At 41.4% G+C, this 20,747-nt stretch overlaps 1 long non-coding RNA gene across 1 annotated transcript; it reads right to left on the bottom strand.

The window, feature by feature from the left end:
- Positions 1 to 3,342, bottom strand: LOC132651477 (uncharacterized). Its single transcript, XR_009589122.1, has 2 exons — positions 2,558 to 3,342; positions 1 to 2,441 (listed from the first exon to the last, which is right to left on the bottom strand). It is a non-coding gene; the product is annotated as an uncharacterized LOC132651477 (long non-coding RNA).
- Between the last annotated feature and the right edge of the window lie 17,405 nt (positions 3,343 to 20,747).

Genomic DNA, 20,747 nt, shown 5'->3' with positions numbered 1-20,747 from the left:
TGGATAGAAAAATTCTGTGTTAGTAGCCATACATGGCTGCACAAAACAGTTTGTAGTCTGGAAGTGAGATGATTCAGGCAGGTGAGATGTCTTGGTGAGTAAAGGTGCTTGCCATCAAGCTTGAGGACCAAAGTTCAATTCCTGGGCACTACATGGTTGAAAAAAAGAGTTGACTTTGACAAGCTATCATCTGACAAACACACGTGTGCGTGCGCACAAACACACACACACATTAATTAATTTAAACAAAGAGTAATTTTAACGGAATATTGATGATTTATATCTCCACAGAAGCTTAATACAGTCATATTAATCTTGGAAGAGTTTTATATAAGACATATGAGCAATAGGTAGTTATGAATGGTGGACAAAAGTAGAATGAACTGAATAGGGTACCTAAAGAAGACGATTGTATGAACCATTTTCTCAATCCTATGTAATTCACTGGAATACAAGTAGATAAGATAATAGAAGACCAGTTGGGAAGGCAAAGAGGTACTGAATAATGATCCCTTTCTCCATCTAGAGTTTATTGGAGTACCGCATACCTTCTACCCCATGGAAAGGGAAAATAATATACTATGAATATTAGCTTCCCTCTCCCACCCCGGATTCAGGGATGGCTAAGTCCCCACAACCCTCTTGGCTAGGTGCATGGCTGCAAATCAAACTAAGTCTAAGGGAGTGGCCTCCCTTAGCCTGTATATATATATATATATATGAAGGCAGGAGGACTGGGACAGACCCTTTGGTAGTGTAGAGATGGAGAATATAAAAGAAAACGAGCAGCACATATTACAGAAATTCACAAAGTGACCCCAAACACCAAAGGAGGGAAGGAAAGGAAAACTCCCCTCTCAACCAGATCTAGGGACAATATCAAGGTGTGATGAGCTATCTAAAGCTCTCCTCCTGTTCTCCTTGTTTCCTTGGCCCATCACTTCTACCCTGTCCTCTCATAGAACACAACCTTCAGGCCATACACCTCTCCATAAATCCCTTGATTTTATAATCCTTCCTCCACCCTTTCCCTGCAAACTAAACTGCATTCTCCCTGTTTTCTTTCCAGTTACCCATAACACCAAAGACATCAGAAACTGTCTGAAAAGTTTGAGGGGAAAAGCCTTCTCTCAAAACTCAGACCCTTCCTCTTAATCTTAAGAAAGGGAGAGGGCCAGTACCATCTGCCCACAATCAGCAGCTGAAAGGCTGAATGAAGATAGGCCATGGCTGACCTAACCGGTGAGTGTTCCATTGTCCGGAGGATGACCTGGACAGCAAGTAAGGAAAGAAGATAGGAGACCTCAGAACCATCTAGCAATTCTCCAGAGCGCCGGCTGCTGCAGGGTGGACAACCACAAAGAAAGGATTTTTACAGGAAGTGGTCAATAATGGTGAAAATAAAATCAAGCTCTTATGGCAAGGAATGAGGTTGTTGAGTGTGAAGGAAGGTTATGAAGTGGGTTCTACAAAATTTGGGGTGTGAATATCAGGTCCACAGTGAACCAGATATGGAAGATAATTACCAGGTCAGATCATATTGTGGAAGGCCAAATTTGCCTTAATATGTTGACCCATGAAAGAGAAAAGAGCTTGGCATTTCTACCCCTATGTGTATGTGCAGGGTAACCTGATAAGTGTGGTGTGCAGATGGTGACAATATGTACCAAAGAGTACACAGAGAAGTGGTTTCAGAATAGCTAAAACCAGACGTTGTTTCATTCTAGTTTGTGGTGCTTAATTTTGTATGTCACTTAGAGTATTTCACACAGATATCTCGTCAAATAGTCATTGATCTATAAGTATAAGTAAAAGTATTTTGTAGATATGATTAATATTTAAATCAGGTGAAGCAGTTTACCCGTAATGTTGGTCACTCACATGCAGTCGATTGAAAACTTTAAGAGATGGAAAACAAAGCCTCTTAAGGCTCCATTTCTCTGAGATAAATATCCAACAGCTCAGTTTCAGAGTTATATACTTACATCTAGTGTTACTATATAATGTTAACACTATATATTTAGTGTTAATAGGAAGTACCAAGTTCTTCTTCAGAGTGACCGTGGTGGTTTGACTAAGAATGGCCTCGGTAAGTTTATATATTTGAATGCTTAGGGATTGGCAATATTTGAAAGAATTAGGAAGTGTGGCCTTGTTGGAGGAAATGTGTCACTGGTGGTGGGCTTGAGGCCCAAGCCAAGCCCAGTGTCACTCTCTTCCTGCAGCCTTTGGATCCAGATGCAGAACTCTCAGCTACTTCTCCAGCACCATGTCTGTGTGCATGCTGCAGTGCTTCCTGCCATGATGATAATGGACTAATCCTCTGAAATTGTAAGCCAGCTCCCAATGAAATGCTTTCCTTTATGAGTTGCCTTGGTCATGGTGTCTCTTCACAGCAATGGATCATCGACTGAGGCAGTGACCATAACTAATTTATAGTCCTACAAGCAAAACACAAGAATAGAAAGTTTTGAACATCCTGGCCAGCATTTATATCACTGATTTTTATTGCAGCTGTTATGACAGCCAAGTAGTAACATCTTACTGCAGGTTTTACCTTGCTTTCCATGATGGTGTGGAATATCTTTTCATACAAGTATTTGTTGTCCATGGATCTTTTGCCTTTTTTCCCCTGTGGCTAGAACTCCCAGTGCTATGCGGCAGAAGACTGAAAAAGCTGAGAACTGGCATCCTTTGCTTGCCAACCTGAAAGGAGAAAACATTGTTCTTCACCTTGAAGTATGATGTAATGTGAATTATTACCAACTGGAAAGAGTTTCATTTTTATTATAAACAGCTGTTGAATTTTAACAGATTTTTTTTGCCTCAAATTAACATAATCATGTGTGTTTTTCTGTATGTTAAGGGATTGCAGTGCTTTTTCAAATATAGAACAAATTTGTATACCTAGACAAATCCAACTTAGACATGAGGAACAGTAATTTTATATATTTTGGAGTTGACTTTACTAACTTTTTTTTGAGAGGTTTGTGTCTAAAGTTCATTAGAGATACTGGTCTTGTGGTTTTTCTTTTTATATTTGTGCTGTCTTTATCTGCCTCTCAGATCAGAGTAATAAGGGTCCTATGAAATGAGTTGAAAAGCATTTTTTCCTCTTCGGTTTTTTTTGGGAAATTATGTACAGAGTTGCATCATTTCTTCCTCTAGTATTTGATAGAGATTTCACTGAAGCTGAGTGATACTGGAATTTTATTTTTGAGAGACTTTTGACTACTAATTCAATTGTCTAATTGAGTGTTCTCTAGCTATGTTATACCATGTTGGTAGATAATACTGTCTTTCAACTCTTCATATGTTTATTGATGTTTGTACACTCATTCTAATGATTACTGAAAAGGAGGCAAAAAGACTCCAAATGCAATGATATACTTATCTATTTCTACTATAATATTTGCCTCACTTATTTTAAACTCTCATTATTAAGAGTTAGTACACTTTCTAAGGAGACTGACTTCTTTATCATGAACCATATTTAATCTCTTGTAACATTTGTCTGGAATTTACTGTATCTTACTATAATCCAGATAATCCCTGATACGTCAGTTAGTGTTCTTGTATTTCTCCTTGTATTTACTTCATTTTATGCATACGAGTGTTTGCCATCATGTATGTATGCACACCATTTGCACGCCTAGTGCTCACAGAAGTCATAAGAGAGCAACAGCTGCCCTGGAACTAAAGTTACAAAAGGCTGTGAAACAAGAGATGGATGCTGGGAAACAAACCTGGTTCCTCTCCATGGGCATCAAGTGCTCTTAACCATTGATCTATTTCTCCAGCCATGTATTCTTGTATTTCTCATATAGACAATTATTCTTAAAGCTATGTTTTAAGGGAAAATATAACTGCAAAACTCTTTTATCAAATATGAAAAACTTTATTTTACAAAATAAGATACATTTTATTTTGGCAGTACTAAGAATTGAACACCAGGCTACATGTGTGCTAAGCAAATGATCTATCACCAAGGCACAGAATAAGCCTAAAATATTGCTTTTTTTAACTGAAGAACTTAAATTAGCCCGAGGTTCTTGTCTTAGTAACGGTTTCGATGCTGGGAAAAGACATTATGACGACAGCAACTCTTCTAAAGGAAAACATCTAATTGGGGCTGGCTATCAGTTCAGAGATTTAATTCTTTATCATCTCCAGCACCATGTCTGCCTGCATGGTTCCATAATTCCCACCATGATGATGAAGAATTAAACCTCTGAACTGATAGCTAGCCACAATAATTGCTTTCCTTAGTATCATCCCTCCCATCTGGCTCTTAACAATCATTCTGCGTCATCTCTGTATAGTTAGTTCCCTGTGCCCTGAGAAGAGGTGTTGACGAAGACGTCCCATTCAGACTGTTTCAAGGTCTCTACTCACTGTCTGCACCTTCTCCAGCTGTGGGTCTCTGTATTAGTTCTTATCTTCAGGAGGAAACTTCTCTGATGATGGCTGAATGATTTATGGTGTAGCAGAATGTCATTAATACTCATATTAATGTTGTGTTTCTTTAGTAAAAACTAGTGTTTGGTTTTCTCATTAATCCATGCCCTAAGTAGTCTTGTTTTCTTGACTCTTATCTGTGTCATTTAAGTTTTTTGCACATGTCATTTGTAATTTTCCCCCAATAGTATTTTTATTAATTATTTGGAAATTTCATAGGTGCACAATCTCTGGAACCAGATTATCTTGGTACAATTCCTGCATGTGCAAATTAGCCAAGTGATTTGCCCTGTCTGTATTTCAGTTTCCTTTCTGGACACCTAAAGCAAGAATATCATCACCTGCCTTCATGGGAAAGTGTAGAAGTTTTATAAAGTACAGCACATGCATTCCATTTTGAATACAGCTTGTTACTTGGCAGTGCTCAATGAATGTTTCCAGGTGTAAATTTTGCTAATTGAATTCACCACGTGGATGTTTAAGGGTCAACTAAAATTAAACATTTTCAAATAAATTCTAGTTCCTGCATTCTAAGCCCTTGTTTTGTGACAGACTTTCACACCACACAAAGACACAGAGGCACACACACAGAGATAGCTAGACAGCCAGACAGACAGCTAGAGATACACATGCAACCACAGAGAGACAGACAGAAAGAGAAGCAACCACGCACTCTTACTCATCCCAGATAGGGAACCTACCACAGATCAAAACATGGGTATTTCCCAAGTTCAACTTAGTAAACCAATGAGTTTTGTTGGGGTTACTTACAGGAGTGTGGGTGAGGGATTACTTACAGGAGCAAAATTCTTCAAAAATAGCTGCATCACCAAACACACCCCAGCATGGATGACAAGAAGAACTAGCAACCTGGAGCACACTGCAGAGTCTGCAGGGAGCTCAACAGGTTGGAGAGTGTCCTTTTCAAGTGACTTAGTTAGTCTAAACCTCTTCCAGGCAGCTCGGCTGGTTTCAGCTTCTTTGGGCAGCTGGTCTGGTCTCAGTCTTCTTTGTAGCGTGGTGTGGCTGAGAGTAGGTCTCAGCAGTCTTTATTATTTACTCTCAGGAGGAAAGAAGGGAGCCTAGTGAATCTCTTCAGTTTTAGGGACCTGATGGAGCTATTTTGAGTTGCTTACCTTCTGTCTTAAGGAGCTTTGAGCTTCTCTGAGAGATGGAATATTTTAGTCTCAGAATAAACTTATCTAAACGGCCCTTCAAAGCAAACTTCTCCTCCTGACTTCATCATCAGAATGGCTCTGCCACATCCAAACAGTCAGCAAGTCCTAACTGAAGCTCTACATTCCTGAGCACTTCCTACCCACAGCCAGTGCCATCTCCGTCCCAGTCTATAGTGGTGCCCTCACTCACCTGGTCTCTGCTCTCTTGGCTGCTGCTGTCAATCCTGTGTCCACACATCTCAAAGCAGCCAAAGGGGTTTATCCCTGTGCTCTCTATTCAAGCTGGCAACAGGGCATCTAATGCAAGCTACAAGCCCAGCCTCTTCAGATCTACCTTGAGTTCATACTGATTTCTGCTTGCTCCCATCCAAGACTCACCCTGTCTCCAGACTTTGACCAAGCTTTGACTGGTCTCCCTCACCTACCTTACTACCACTCTCGATTTTCAAGGCAAGGTGATTGCTTCTAACAGGAAGTCGTTCTTAACCACTAAGACCCAGGACAAGGTCTCTTCCATCTGCTTTGTCACAGTACTTACTACCTGTCATGGTCATTGTCTCTCGCCTCCATTCTTCCTGAATGCAGGGTAGATCCTTCACATCTTCCCTGTCCCGAGTGAGCCCTTGCCACTGTGCCTGAGTCAGTATGCAGGAAATATCCGGCAAATACTTGAAGGAAGGCAGGAAGGAATAAAAATTCATTTCAAATGCAGTGTATGACGAAGGTAATATTTCAAATCATTGTATTAAAATCACTATTATCTAAGAAAGCAAATTGGAACTACAAGTTGTGTTTCCCACTTCACACTGCATATGAACATAAACTCCAGATAGCTCAAAAATTTAATGTAAAAATGAAACCATAAAAGCACCAGAAGAAATCCCGGGGTGGGAACAGCCTTTCTATGTATGTCATGAAAATCAGAAACCATAAAAGAAAACATGGAGAAATAAAAAACCTCTGTACAGCACTCTCATCTTCTTAAAATTAACACAACAGGAAAATGGGTCAGTAAAGAAATCAGACAAAAAAAAAAAACAAAAAAAACAAAAAAACAACAATAGAGAACTCATCAGTTGTCAATTAATACATGTTGGAATGCAATGGAATATGGCTATTTCTACTTCTGCCTGAGGTACAAAGAATTAAAAAAGAAACCTGTAAAACATAGGCTATCTGTGGTAAGAGAAAGTGGGTTCACGTGTGTTCCAGGAGGCCTAGGATTGGGAATATAGATCAGTGCTGACTTCTGCCTTCAAAGTGTTCTGGGTAACAAATGGTGACTCCCTTTCATCCAGGAGTACTAACAGGTACAGATTCCCTTTACTGTGTGATATCTGATAGGCCCATTTGCATGTTACATAAAACATAAGGTATATAAACATGTATCCATGTCAGTGCCCCTGTCCTGGTGCTCAGACATGACCTGTCCTAGGTAAGATGAAAGGCCACCTTATAGGATGTGTATCCCATCTCCTGCCACATACATCCTTCCTCCGGGGTTAGCAATTAGTCCCTCCGAACAGGGCCATTCTGACAGTGTTCTCGAATTCTCTCTATAGGAAGCCAGCTTTCAGTTGATCCCTGTCTCTTCAGAGAGCATCTACATTTCCTGCTTCTGGCTCTTCTCTTTTCCTTCTTTTTCTCATTTCTGTTACTACATGAAAATATCTCTTGTCAAGGTCAGAAATCTGTTGTGTTGCTAAATCCAACGGTTATTTTTAAAGTTCATATTTCACTGGGCACCACTAGTATTCCCTGTAGTCCCTTCTCAGCTCTTCCTGTCTCTGCAGGCCACACCCTCTTAATTTTGGAGGGACCCAGGGCTCAGTCCTTGGAACTCTTATCTACTATACTAATTTCTATGGTGACTTCAATTCACCTTGTACCTTTAAAGACTACTTAGATCATGACAGATTCTAAATTTTGAATTCTAGTCCCTTACTCAATCCCATTCTGTGATCTCAGTATCTCCATCTGCATATTTCTTAGGTGTCAATGAAAAAAGACAACTCCACCCACATCAACCAGAATGCTCAGATATCCTTGTTAAATATGATGTCATACCAAACCTGTTTGACCTGACAATAGAACACTAATTTTCCTTCCTCAGTAGCTCTAGTGTTTTAAATCCTTGCTAACACTTGATGCTGCCAGATGTGTTATGTTTGTCAGTACAGTGGATACCAGATGCTAACTTGCTGTGTTCAATATTATTGTAAGGGTTCCCAAATTTAGAAATTCAGATGTTTATTCTTAGTTTGCATCATTATCATAGTAAGGAAAATGAAGTACAAGTATGCTCACTACAATACTGTTCACTGGTATTTTTAAAGTCTTGTTTGTGCTGGGCATTGTAGTAGAAGCCTGTAATCCCAGCATTCAGGAGGCAAAGGCAGAAGGATCAGGAGGAGCTCAAGGCCATCAGGATGTTGGGTCACAGGAGACTGTGTTTCAAAACAAACAAACAAAAACAGTCAGTAGTAGCAAAACCCACCAAGTTTTAATCAATAGGCACAAAATACCTCACAGCAATAACATAAAGGTTTATTTGACTTATGGTTTGAAAGGATAACAGTCCATCATAGCAGGAATGTAAAACAGAGGTGCTGAGCCCACGGTGCTGGGAACTGTGCCAGTGGCTCTTCACATGTTGTAGACCAGGAAAGTAGAGAGCACAGGGCTGGAGCCAATGTGAGTGTACTCTTCAAAACCCGTACTTAACGATATACTTCTTTCAAGTAGGCCCCATGTTCCAAAGACACCACAACCTCCCCCAAACAATACCACCAGGTGGGGACCAAGAGTTCGAGGACATGAGCTCATCGGCAACATTTCACGTTCAAAATTACAACAATATCCCAAATTTACAACAGGGTACTCTGGTTGATCAAGGTGATGATTTTAGATTTCAAGCAAGACCCAGGAAATCATACATTATATTGCTAAATGGAAGAGGGAAAATGTGGCTTGCATGAAAATAAGGCACATTGCTGCATAATAAGGCATGATGATGCATGCTTTTAATCCTCAAGAGGCAGAGGCAAATGAAACTCTATGGGTTCAAAGCCAGACTGGTATCCATAGCCTTAGGATATATAGTGAGACTGTCTCAAAACAAACAAACAAACAAACAAACAAACAAACAAACAAAACAAGATCAAAGAAAAGATACTTGATTGCACAGTGTGATTTGCTTTCTATAACACAGAAAAGATACCTAAAACCTTGCTATGGTCTATAAGCTGGAACTTGAGTCACTTTATTTAGTCCCATGTTCCATTTTCTATGTTTCATTACTTAAAGGATTTATTTGTTTTTATTTTATATGTATGGGATTTTGACCTGCACACGTTTGTGTATCACATGTGTGAAGTGCACATGGAATACCGAAGAGGGCACCAGATTCCCAACAACTGGGGTTATATGGGAATATATGGTTATGTGGGTTCTAGAAATAAAACCTGGGTCCTCTGGAAGAACAACCACTGCTCTTAACCTGCTGAGCCATCTGTCCATCCCCTTCCATTAAAAAAAATCATTCCTGTAATGCCAGTCGGAGGTAAAGGCAGGACAATCGGAGCTGAAGGTCATCCTCAGCTACTGATACAGTTCAACAACAGCCTGGCCTGAACTACATGAAACCTTGACTCAAAAACCAAACCAAAGCAAACCAAACACAAACAGAAATACCTCCATATGTGTTACTGTATCCCGAAATCATACAGGATAGAGCAATTGCTCTTGGCTTCCCAGTGGGACTAGATGGTAAGAACCTATTGCTTAAGGAACCACCCACTTTGGTTGCAGGACATGTAGAAATCAAGTTGAAACTGATTCGGAACCTTCTTTCCTGGCTAGCTTTCATGGTGCCAAGATGTTCTGTGCAGGCTTCGTGGGAAGAATACTTATTAGTGATTTCACTCAGCTGTGGATCCTGCATGCTCACCTGCTCGTTCAATGGTGGCATGACTGGTTGGAGGGTAATCACTTTCTGATTACATCTGAGGCCTTATATATAGTAGGTAATACATATAAAACTCATCAAAAGACTATAGCCGGGTAAGTCATATGCCCTAGGAAGCAATGTACTATTGATGTTTTGCTAATTGGACATGTAGCCAAATTGCATTCTAAGTGTTCATGGTTTACCCATAGACTAATGCTGGGCAGAGAAGTATCTGTTTGTAGTGGTTGGTGGTTTTTGCAGAGATTAAGACTGGTCAAAGTGCTGAGAATAAGTGACATTTGAGTGCTCAGCCCTTAAGAGTATATCTGTATCACCCCTTCCAGGGTTTTGTGCATGCCAGGTAACTCTGTGGAAACAGGGACAGAGAGAATACAAAAGACTAGAAACACAGAGAAGTGTGGTGCAATGCTTTCTTCTGAATGCCTGGTACTTACAAGAGCGAGGACCTGGGTTTGAATTCCTAGAACCCTTGAAAAAGCAGGGCATGGTTGTGCCTGTAACTTCAGCATTGGGAAGTACAGAAAGGCAGATTCAGGAAGCTCCAGCTAGCCTAGCTGAAACAGTGAACTTCTGGTTCAGAGAGAGACCTCATCAAAAGGGAAAAAGGCAGAGAGAGCAAAAGAAGTCACTCAAGGTGTTCCTCTGTCGTCCCCATACATCTGCGTGGGCTTATGACCCTGAACAGTCATGTGTTAGAGCATGATTTCTATATGTTCCACAACCAAAGTGATCCTAATGAGTCTCAGTGATTTCAAAAAGAAGACACAAAGGTCGGAGGGAATAGTTGGGAAGAAGGGGTCATCAGGAGCAGGAGGGGATGAGGGGTTAATGGGATGAGTATGATCGCAATACATCCTGTGTGTGTTTGCATGTGCAAGTGCACATTCCTATGCAATTGCCAAAAATGATGCTAACTGAATCTTCTTTAGAAAAAGCAATTTTCAAAAATCGTTTTACTGTATCTCATATTTCCAAGTACAAAGTATCTAGAAGGTTTCAAACAAAAATGATCATAGTGGCTGCCTCTGGGAAGTAGGTTTTTGAGGGCAGAGTAAGAGGGTATTTAAATTTTTCTTTATTCCTTTCTATGTTCTTTGATTATTTTGTGACAGTATGCTACTTTCATAGTAAGTAAAGTCAACTAATAAAAAAAGCAAAAGGGAAAGCTGCTCTTAGCATCCAGGCAAGCTTTAACAGTCTCAGAAACGTTAGATCCAGCTAGAGAAGTGACTCTGATGCCCCCAAATACTTTACAGAGAGCCAACTCAAGCCATGCCAAACTGCTCTTTCCAAGGAACCTGTGAGGTCCAGAGCCAGTGGCAGTTTCTGCTTCTGGGAAGCGCCTTAAGCTAGAAACTGTGTCACCCCCATAAAATAGGTGGTTGTGGGCTGCTTCATTCTCTTTGCTGGAGGGAGAGGTCAACCCCTAGAGACCCAGAAAGGAAATATTAACACAGTCATGGAGCCAATAGGTTTTCAGTCGCTAAAAGCTCCAATAACAAGCTAGCCTGTCTTTGGTTTACTTTTTATTTATTTTTGAGACAGAGTCTCTTGTAGCACAGGCTGGCTCCAACTTTCTTTGCTAAATAGCGCTCAATGACCTTGAACTTCTGATCCTACTGCTTCTGCTTCTAGTGTCTGCCTCAGGTAGAAGAAAGCTCCTAGCATGCACAAAACCCTGGATTCAGTGTCCAGCATTATATCTACTAGACCTAGCAGTGCACACCTATAATCTCAGCCCCTCCCTGCCTATAAAGTCTGGATTCCTCATAAAGGGCGATGAATGTGGAGCCAACTTTCATTAGCTCACCCTATGACTAGTTTGAGGTAGGTTTCTTGCAGCAGCAGAATGATCCACTGTGGCTGGCACACACTTTCATCACCTCTTTCCCTCATTCCACTTCCCAGCTTCGACCAGGAGGGCTTCGGGTTCAACAGTGGGGACAAAGCCCACACAGAAGGACTGGTGTTTGGCGTACCTCACATGGCAGAGTGGATTAAAACCAGATGGAGTCCAGTGAGAAGACAGCCTGCTTGCATCAGCTGTTTCCACCAATCATCTTTTACTTAGGAATCAGAACTGCCATGAAAGTCAATTTAGGAAAACTGTCTGCTCTTCAGGACTGAATGGCTAACCGGGTGGGTACTCACAGTGGGGCTGAGGGGCTTATGTGCCAACCCAGAGTAGATTAAGTTGACATGCAGTGACATGGCCGGGGCTCAGAGAGGCCTAATTATGTAGGGGTGGAGGCAGCTCCTGGTGGACACGGCATCATGTAGGTAGCATAAGAGTGAGTTTGTCAAAATGATCAGAGAAGGCAAGAGAGAACTACACTTTCATGAGAGGATTCCCAGAATGACTGGGAAGTCACCTAGCCTGAGATTTACCTGCATGCCAAGGGCAGACCTCCCCTTGAGGAAGCTACCCTCCCCGGGGAACAGTGAGTGAAGTCTGCAACTGACATTTCAATCTGATCTGAATTTCTGTAAAGACCAGAGACTTCTGAATCCTGCCGGGCATGAAATTCAGGATAGACCAAGGCCAACTTGATAAAGCTGGATCAAGGCACGTGATTCTCTTGTGGATAGTTAGTTGATGTTTACTTATCACTTTTTATGTGAGGAATCATTTCCTTCCAGCCTTACACCACTCTATGGTGGATACTGATCATATTTACGTATTACATAGGGTGCTAAGATTGGACAGCTGGCAAGCAGTGCTGCCCCTGATATCAACAAAGAAGGTAATTTTTACTGAGGCCTTACTATGTGTTAAGAATGATGTTAAGTGCCTCTGTTATGTGTCCTGAGGAATCCATCCTTGATATTTTGGCCCTCTTCTTTCAGCCACTCCATAAGGAGGATTTTTTTTTTTTTTGGTAAAAATTACATCATTGGCTGGGGATGGTGGCTCTTTGTAGTCCTAGCCCTCGTGAGGCTGAGGCAGAAGTGCTTTGAGACCACTCTGGGCAGTACATACTGAGCTTGAGGCTACCTAGGGCTACATGCCAACAGCCTTTCTCAAAAGTGAACTTAAGAATCAGATGTAAGTGTGTTTATGCTAAAATCAAAATGTGTGCTAATGCCACATATGACAGAAAGCACATGGCTTTTTAGTAGGATATTTCTAGAAAGATCAGGAGGTAACTGATAGTCAGAAGCTTCACCCTAAATGTTCAACTGCTTGCAATGGGAGTGAAGGCCTCATAGTCCTCAGCTGGGCATAGTCCATTGGCTTTCTTTCAGTGGGCTGTGACCTTAGCTACCTGTTGTTGAAGCCCCTACGGAGAGTCCATGCAGACCAGACATGATCCAGGATATATTTGCTACACTAACTCCAGAACCATCTGTGTAACATAAAAATATGTTATGCAAGCATAAAATTATGCAAACAAATAAGAAGACACGTTTCCTATGGGATCAGCTTCCTGGAAGTCCCTAGCAAGAACCCTAACATGGCCATCTAAGCCAAAAGACGTATTTTAAGTCCCACGCTTACTTGGTTACAGGATTAAATTGATGAGCTTTTTTGCTGTTTCTCTATGATTCTTGAAACAATACAATTAACTATTCAAGGAAACATTTCTAATAGATCACTAAAAGCTTTAGCAAATAAGAGTAGAAGGAAAATAAAATTTTAGGAGAGGTAATAAATCAGATTCAGCATCAGGAATTGCTTGTGGAAAAACCAAACATTGTAGGTAGTAAAAGGACAAGAGTTTTAGGGCTTTCTAAAGAAAATGTTTAATCGGGATCTGTTAGGATAAATGCTCTGGATATTCCCACTGCAGTAAAGCTACTACAAAACCATTACCTAACACAGGTATTCATGATGAGGCAGAAAAAAGATAGGCAAACATAGGAGGTCAAAAAGTTTTGTATTATACTGTAAGTTTTATGGACAGCTAACTCAAGCATCTTATCTCTAAGGAAAGATTGTAAACCCTTAGCAAGCCAAACAGGAGGAATTCCTCTCAGTGCTTACCTCCAGGGCGCTTATAAATCTTTAGCCGACCTAGTTTGGAGGATTATTAACAACCCCTAATTAACTAACAATAAACTACATAAACAGACCACAAGTTTAACAAGCCCCTGGCCCTCTACTCGCTAAATTGGCAAACAAGACACTAGTTCTATGTTTGCTCTGCTTAAGAGGCTGTTAGGCCAAGATTTTTTGTAGACATTGCTTCTACCAGGTTACTCTTTCAGTTAAAATATAAACTTTGTAAATGTTCCGGGGGATATGTCAACTTTAAGGTGCTTCTTTGTAAGATTACTATAAAAGTGTTGGCTTGACTTCAGTAAAGTGCAGAAGATCCAAATCAACATTACAGTGGTGTGGTCTCTGTCATTTCACCTATCTGTGCCTTCCTGATATCCACATTTTCTGATTTTCCCACAGACTCGTCGGGGCACCCAACAGGGCCGGTCTGTGGCATATATTCCTGTGCTTTCTACCAGATGCTGCCACTGGGAAAGGCGGTATCCTGCACAGCTGGAAAAGGATCATACTTTCCCGTTGGGGTATGGTCCATCAGAGGGTACTGAGGCTTAGGGTATTGAGGGAACATAGACATATAGCTTTGAAGTGGCTGTGACCACATAGTAATCCAAAGCACCCAGAACCCTTCAGAAGAGTGACTGTGCCAGGTTAAATGACTTGCCCCAGGGACACAATGCACCTTTGTAGCAACTGTTCCTGTACACTCAGGCTTCACCATAGATTTGGGTAGTACAAGAGTGATGCAGGCCTACAGTTGAACCAGGGAGCCTCTTCCACCTTGTGTCTTAGCTTTGGGCCCTGAGGCATGAAAGACATCAAGAGGCAAAAAAAGGGTATGACATAATCAAAGCACATGGCCATCGTTGTCAATTGCGTTTCCAAAAGTTTGATAGTTAATGTGCCAATTTTTGACTGACTTCTGTCCTGCCATATATTAATGTGAGTGACCTAAGCAACTTGCTTATGATACAAGACTATGCATCTATCCCTTCCTTAGTCATGAGTGTGTTGAGGTGGTGGAGAATGGTGTTCTTTTTAAATATTATCTTTTATTTGGAGTATTCAGGCTTCTACCTCCCTTGCACCAACCCCCCACCCCCGACCCCAATCTTAAGTAGGAGAGAGAAAAGTTTAGTGGGCAACAAGGGTCCAAACCTCTTCACTTCTCCCAGACAGTCAGGGCCAATGGGTTCTCTTAGGGCTCTGTACCAATCCCTGTAAACTGTAGAAGCAGCTAACAGTCTCCTCCACGCCACTGAGCCGCAAAGCATTTCTCTCCATCTGTCTGCTCCAAACCACCACACTGTCTCTGGCCTCTCCAAACTGCTACACACCACACTCCAACACTGAACGCCACACCTTCTCTTTCTCGACTCCCATATTTATACTCTCAGAGTCCTTCTCCATGTTGCACCTGAAAGGTCCTTATCAGCTGGCAAAAGCCACGCTCCTTCCTCACTAGACAATTAACAGGTGTGAACAAACTATAGTCCAACTAACGTCCCACACTTGGGATTAAAACAAAAGTATATTTACATAACATACAAAGAAACCAAAACTTCTATTACAGTTGAGTTTTATTTTACGTCTTGTTTTCTTATTTTCCATTCCCTTTCAGTGAATGTACCTTCTCTATCTAGGTTGTGATAAGTGGTTGAGAGAATTCACTATCCAATTCCCCGAGTCTGAATGTTTTGATGAGAGGATGAGTTGGTTATCAGTTTCAGCAGAAAAAAAAAAAAAAATCAGCAGAAGATCCATCTTAACACTGAGAGGAACTGGGTTGTGTGGTGGTCGGGGATGCCCAGGGAGGTCTAACTTTCAGAGCATGGCCATCAGGAAGAGTCATCTGGGCCTTTTGGATATGGGTCATGACCATTTCTTCTTTCTCAGAAAGCCTCCCTTCTGCCTTAAAACCTTCTAGCTGAGTGACTGAGGCTGAGGTTCTAGACTCATCAGTCTACTTTAGAGTCAAATAACGATGGACTTGAATGACTACTCCAGAATGTTTCACAGTAGCAACCAGATTAATGATTGATTGAATAACTGGGGTCTCAATCACTTTGACTCATACTGACCCATCCAGCCTAAATGTGCAGGTGTTTTCTTCTGTCCAGCAAATGATTCTCTGATATCCAGATACCAACTACATGTTCTGCAATGAGATTCACCTCTGACACAAAGCTACCTAGAGGTAGTCTTACCTCCCATGGGATTGCCTCCACTTTAGAGTCCAGTTCAAATCCTATGTTGCCACCTGCCCTTCCAGATGGCTGGCTACAAATTCAGGGTTCTTATCACCCCTTCTTCAAGTTCAATAGTTTACTGGAGTGGCCCCAAGAACTCTGGAAATCACTTTACTTGCTGTTACTGTTTGTTATAAAGAATGTAGCTCAGGACCAGCCCAAAGAAAGTGCTTCACAGGGGAGAGTGTGGAGAAAAATGTGATGGGTTTCCATGTCCTCACGGGCATTCTATGGTTGATTCTGATGTTGAGTGTTCTTTCTAAAGGACCATGACTTAAAGGCTTACTCCCTGGCGTGGTAATGCTGGGTGGTGATGAGAGTTTTTAGAAGATGGGTTTTCATGGCAGGTCTTTCTGTTGCTGTAGGAAGGGCCCCTGAAAAGGATTATGGTGTGCAGGAATTTTAATCCAGCAACATGGCTGCTCTGGCAAGGGACCACATCCAAAGACCTTCTAGGACTCTGTGATCCAGCTGTAATGCAGACATGCTATGGATTACAGTATGATCTGGCTGGAATACAGACACACCCTTAGTACACACCTTTAATCCCAAACAAGGAAGGTAAGATTAGCTTAAAGACAAAAGCAGCCATGTTTGAAAGTGACACCTACTTGAGAGGCAGACAAAGTGAGGAATCAGAGAAAGGTTGGGGAGAATGAGTCAGAGAGCCAGAGATAGAATTTACCCAATTCTCATGAGAACAGAATATAATCTACTAGCCTCTTTCCCTTTCTTTTATATTTTAATCACAAGGTGAATGGTTTAGTCTGTCACAAACTCCCATGGTGATGGATGCTTACTCCTAGGCCCAAAGTAGTGGAGCCAAACTTTCATGGTCTGAAGTCCCTGAAAATACAATATAAAAGCAAAGCATTTCCATGTCTGGGTGTTTTTACATGGACTTGCTTGTGAGCAGTCATCAACATGAAAACTCATGCATGGCTGAGCTCTGCTTTTCTGTGTTACGCTTTAATACAGAGTGAAAATAAGAGTATATGGTTTTGAGGCTTGAGTTGTTTAAAGCTTTTCTTCCCTTGTGTAATATGAAGGACTGGAAGAGAATCCAGCAAGGAGGCCTTCCTTTCTTTACTTATCAACAAAGACAGTCTTTGTGTTACCAATGATTTTCAGGTCTATCTGTTGGGACACACAAGTGAAGTTTTCAGCAGACTGAGCCAAGAGTGGATTTGCCTGGTACAAAATGATCCAGGCAAGGGGTTATGGCTTGGAGTCTGGATAGTGTAGTTTTGGGCCGTTGTTGTCATTTTAACTAGTGGCAGAGTTAAGGGCAGTATTCTCACCTCAGTTTCCTGACCCTCAATGATTCTGACATGATAGGGACAGCTCCAGCCCTGGCACTCCTCATCAGGGCCCGTGGAATTTGATCTGCATCTCCTCTCACTAAATTTAGCCCAGACTACCTCTGCCTCCCGGCCTTGCAAGCAGCTACTTACCCACTTCGAGTACTTCTTGCCTGCTGGGATCTTAGCAGAAACTCCAGAGGGATTTTTCTCCTTTGGTTCTATTAGGCAGGAGCCACAGGGGTCCTCAGGGCCACAGGGCTTGGGCTCACAGTGTAGAATAAATTGAAGGACATGAGCTTTTGTAGGTGAAGCACTAGTAAGACCATCTTGCTGGTGTGTGGTTGAGAGACCAAAAGATGAAAAATCAGCAGCTATTATTAAAGGTTAAGGCCTGATCTAAGGCTACCTGTGTGCAGACTTGTCCAGTAATGCCCTGAGGAGAAGAACTCACCTTACTGCATTCTTTCCCTGCCCTCTAATTATACAGTTGCTAGGAATCCAGCCCATATGACCAGGCCAGAACTGTTTGCAGTCTAGATCTCTTATTTAGAAAGAAAAACAGGTTTGCCTTACTCACAGGATTCATGTTAGTTCCCTGTGTCTTAAGATATATAGCTGGATAAAAAGAGATGGAGTTTATGTAGGCTCTGAGAATATAGGAGTGTAGTTTATAAAAATCTAGAGTGTTATTTGGTCTAGAAAAATGTTTCAGGGTTGACAAATGCAAAAAAGATTAAAGAGTCTAAGTAGGTGTTTTAAGGTATATAAATATGAGTTATAATGATATAAAATGGTTTAAAGCATATTAAAAATGGGAGCTACTTTAGATTTCTCCCCTCTCTTTGCTACTGTTGTGCTATTAAGATTTCAGAAGGTCAGAGTTTTGGCAATGATCAATAGAGTTCTGATAAGTTGATGGAGCACTGACTGCTTATTATTCATTCACCAGCTTGAGACTTTAATTTCCTTTGGTTGTCTTCTCGAGATAGACTTAAAGGTGCTTCTCGTCATGTTTAAAACATCTGTTTAATGTGTATATCTGACCCAAAGCCATAGCCTTTACTATAGTATTTTTAATATCTGCCATTTCTGGGGTAGACTTTGACATAGGAATAACTTAAACCTATTCCTTCTAGTTGCTTTATTTAAAAAAAAAAAAATCCAAGCATCCAGGGTTCAGCACTAAAGCCAGTAATGTATTTCTGCCTAAATTTCCAGTGTGACATGGGGATGGCCACTAAAAGTAGATGCTGAGTATACAAAAAAATGGCCAAACTCTATTGGTGGCTGATTACTGACAGGGCCCACAGTTAAAGTGTAGAGTTTCAGACTGTGGACATGCTTAAGTTGCTTATAAACGTTACAAAACAAACAGCTAACTGATACTCATTCAGTGGGATGCAGTTTTACCTGTTACTCTCAGAATGTTGTCATATTAGATTTGCTGATATGTTACTTTTCTGAGTTTTTTTTTAAATATATATGTCCTTTTGTATACCAAAAATTCATGAGTTTCAGGAAATCAAAAAGTCATGTAATCTGGATCTGGCATAGCTCAAACGGATCCCAGATGAGTTTTCCCCTGATCTTGGGATTCCTCACTTTTTCCCATTTAATAGACAAATCTTAACTTCTGTCTCCAGTCTGAATTTGTCTCAGCAGTTTTTTACCTGTTTGACTGTATTCCAGAATCAGCTATGGACTGCAAGCTGAAATCTAGACTTCCTGGAAACTGACATGATTGCTCCCTGCCTCTTCGGGTGGATCAAATAACCAGACGCTTCTGAGGACTGCCCTTTTGCCCAGCCTTTGACTGGCATTTCAGCCCTCCTAGCCCCTGATGCTAACGGTCCTATTGTCAAGGCTGAAGCAGATTCAGAAGACAAGACTCTCGACCCAATATCCCACCTTGGAGGCTGAAATGCTAGGTCAAAAGGGGCTCCCTGACATTAGCTATTATCTTGGGTACCTGCTTAACTGGAATAGGAACCAATATTGCAGCAACTGGGCTGAAAGCCTAGAGAAACCGTAGAGAGAAAGGATAATAGTTCTCCTTGGCTTACTACCCCTACATCCAGCCTAAAGAGACCCCTACTCATTTTGATTTTTATCTTTGAGCCTTGTATTTTAAATCACTTGATGGATTTCATGAAGGAATGCTTGAGAGCAATATAGCTAATGATACTCAGATCCCACTTTAAACAGGTAAATCTATAGGATACAAGGGGTCATATCTGGAAGGCCTAAGATTGGCTCTTCAAATGATCATGGGAAGGGGGGAATGAGAGACCAAAAATTAAAAATCAGCGGCTATTATTAAAGGTTAAGGCCTGATCTAGGGCTACCTGAGTGCAGACTTGTCCAATAATACCCTGAGGAGAAGAACTCGCCTTACTGCATTCTTTCCCTGCCCTCTAATTATACAGTTGTTAGGAAACCAGCCCATATGACCAGGCCAGAACTGTTTGTAGTCTTGGCTCCTAAAGTGGACCAATCATTTCAAAAATCAATTTCCTTTACCCAAGCATGTAATGCCAAAAGCATGTACATCACTGCTTACACATTTTTCCCTTAAAAACTCGGCACCCCTAGACCGTGGGGCCTCGTTCCTCTTCTGTTTCTACAGGAGGTTTGTGTCCCGTGTTCAAATGCATATACAATTAAAAAACCTCATGTATTTACAGCGGAGTCTATTCATTCCTGGTCTTTTGGGGTTCGCGAACCAGAAACATGGCAGAACATGGCCACATGTAGTGCATATGCTTAACATCCTTGCAGTCCTTGTCATCCTCAGTCCCAGAATCCACTTGTGGGCCTGTGCTCACTGACTAAGGGTTCACACAGCTAGCCATCTTTAAGTCCTAGTTACTAAGATGAGTGGAGGGCCCTCCCCAGCCATTTCTGTGGGACAGCTGGGAACATGTTACCACAAGACAAGCCTCAGAGCCAAACAGTCAGGTGACTGTGCTTGTGGATATATCTGGAAACAGGATGGAGATGATGTCACAAGAGCTTCACATTATTTCACCCAATTAAGTGAGAGTTAATTAGTATTTGCAAGGTGCTTTGAAGGAGAGGAGTGCTGTTTATTTCACTGTTGGAGTGTCAGCAGGAGGATCACTCATTTGGAAGACATGTAACACTTATATCTCTGCACACTCATGGGGAAGGTTAGTGTGCCAGGGCTGCTAGAACAAAGAACCACAAACCAGGGTGCTTAATACAACGGAAGTGGATCCTTGCTCAGTTCTAAAGGCCAGAAGACTTAAATAAATCGAAGTGTTGGCAGTGTTATCCTCCTCAGAAAACCTCTAAGGATGGTTCATCTTTGTGTCTTTCAGCCTCAGTAGCCCTAAGTGTGACTTGGCTTGTAAACATATGGCTCCCATTTGTGTCTTTCTTCATTCGTGTATGTGGCTCTATTCTTTTCTTCTCAGAACACCATCATATTTGAATTTAGGCTCATATGATCTTCATTTCTGCAAAGACTATTTACAAACAAGGCCATCTCACAGGGGTTAGGACTTGGACATAGCACCATGGTCATGAAATCAGGCTTGACAGTGTCTACCTGACTATCTGCATAAT

The sequence above is a fragment of the Meriones unguiculatus genome (genome assembly GCF_030254825.1).
Source record: "Meriones unguiculatus strain TT.TT164.6M chromosome X unlocalized genomic scaffold, Bangor_MerUng_6.1 ChrX_unordered_Scaffold_30, whole genome shotgun sequence".
NCBI lineage: Eukaryota > Metazoa > Chordata > Mammalia > Rodentia > Muridae > Meriones > Meriones unguiculatus.
This window is presented reverse-complemented; position numbering and strand designations above follow the sequence as displayed.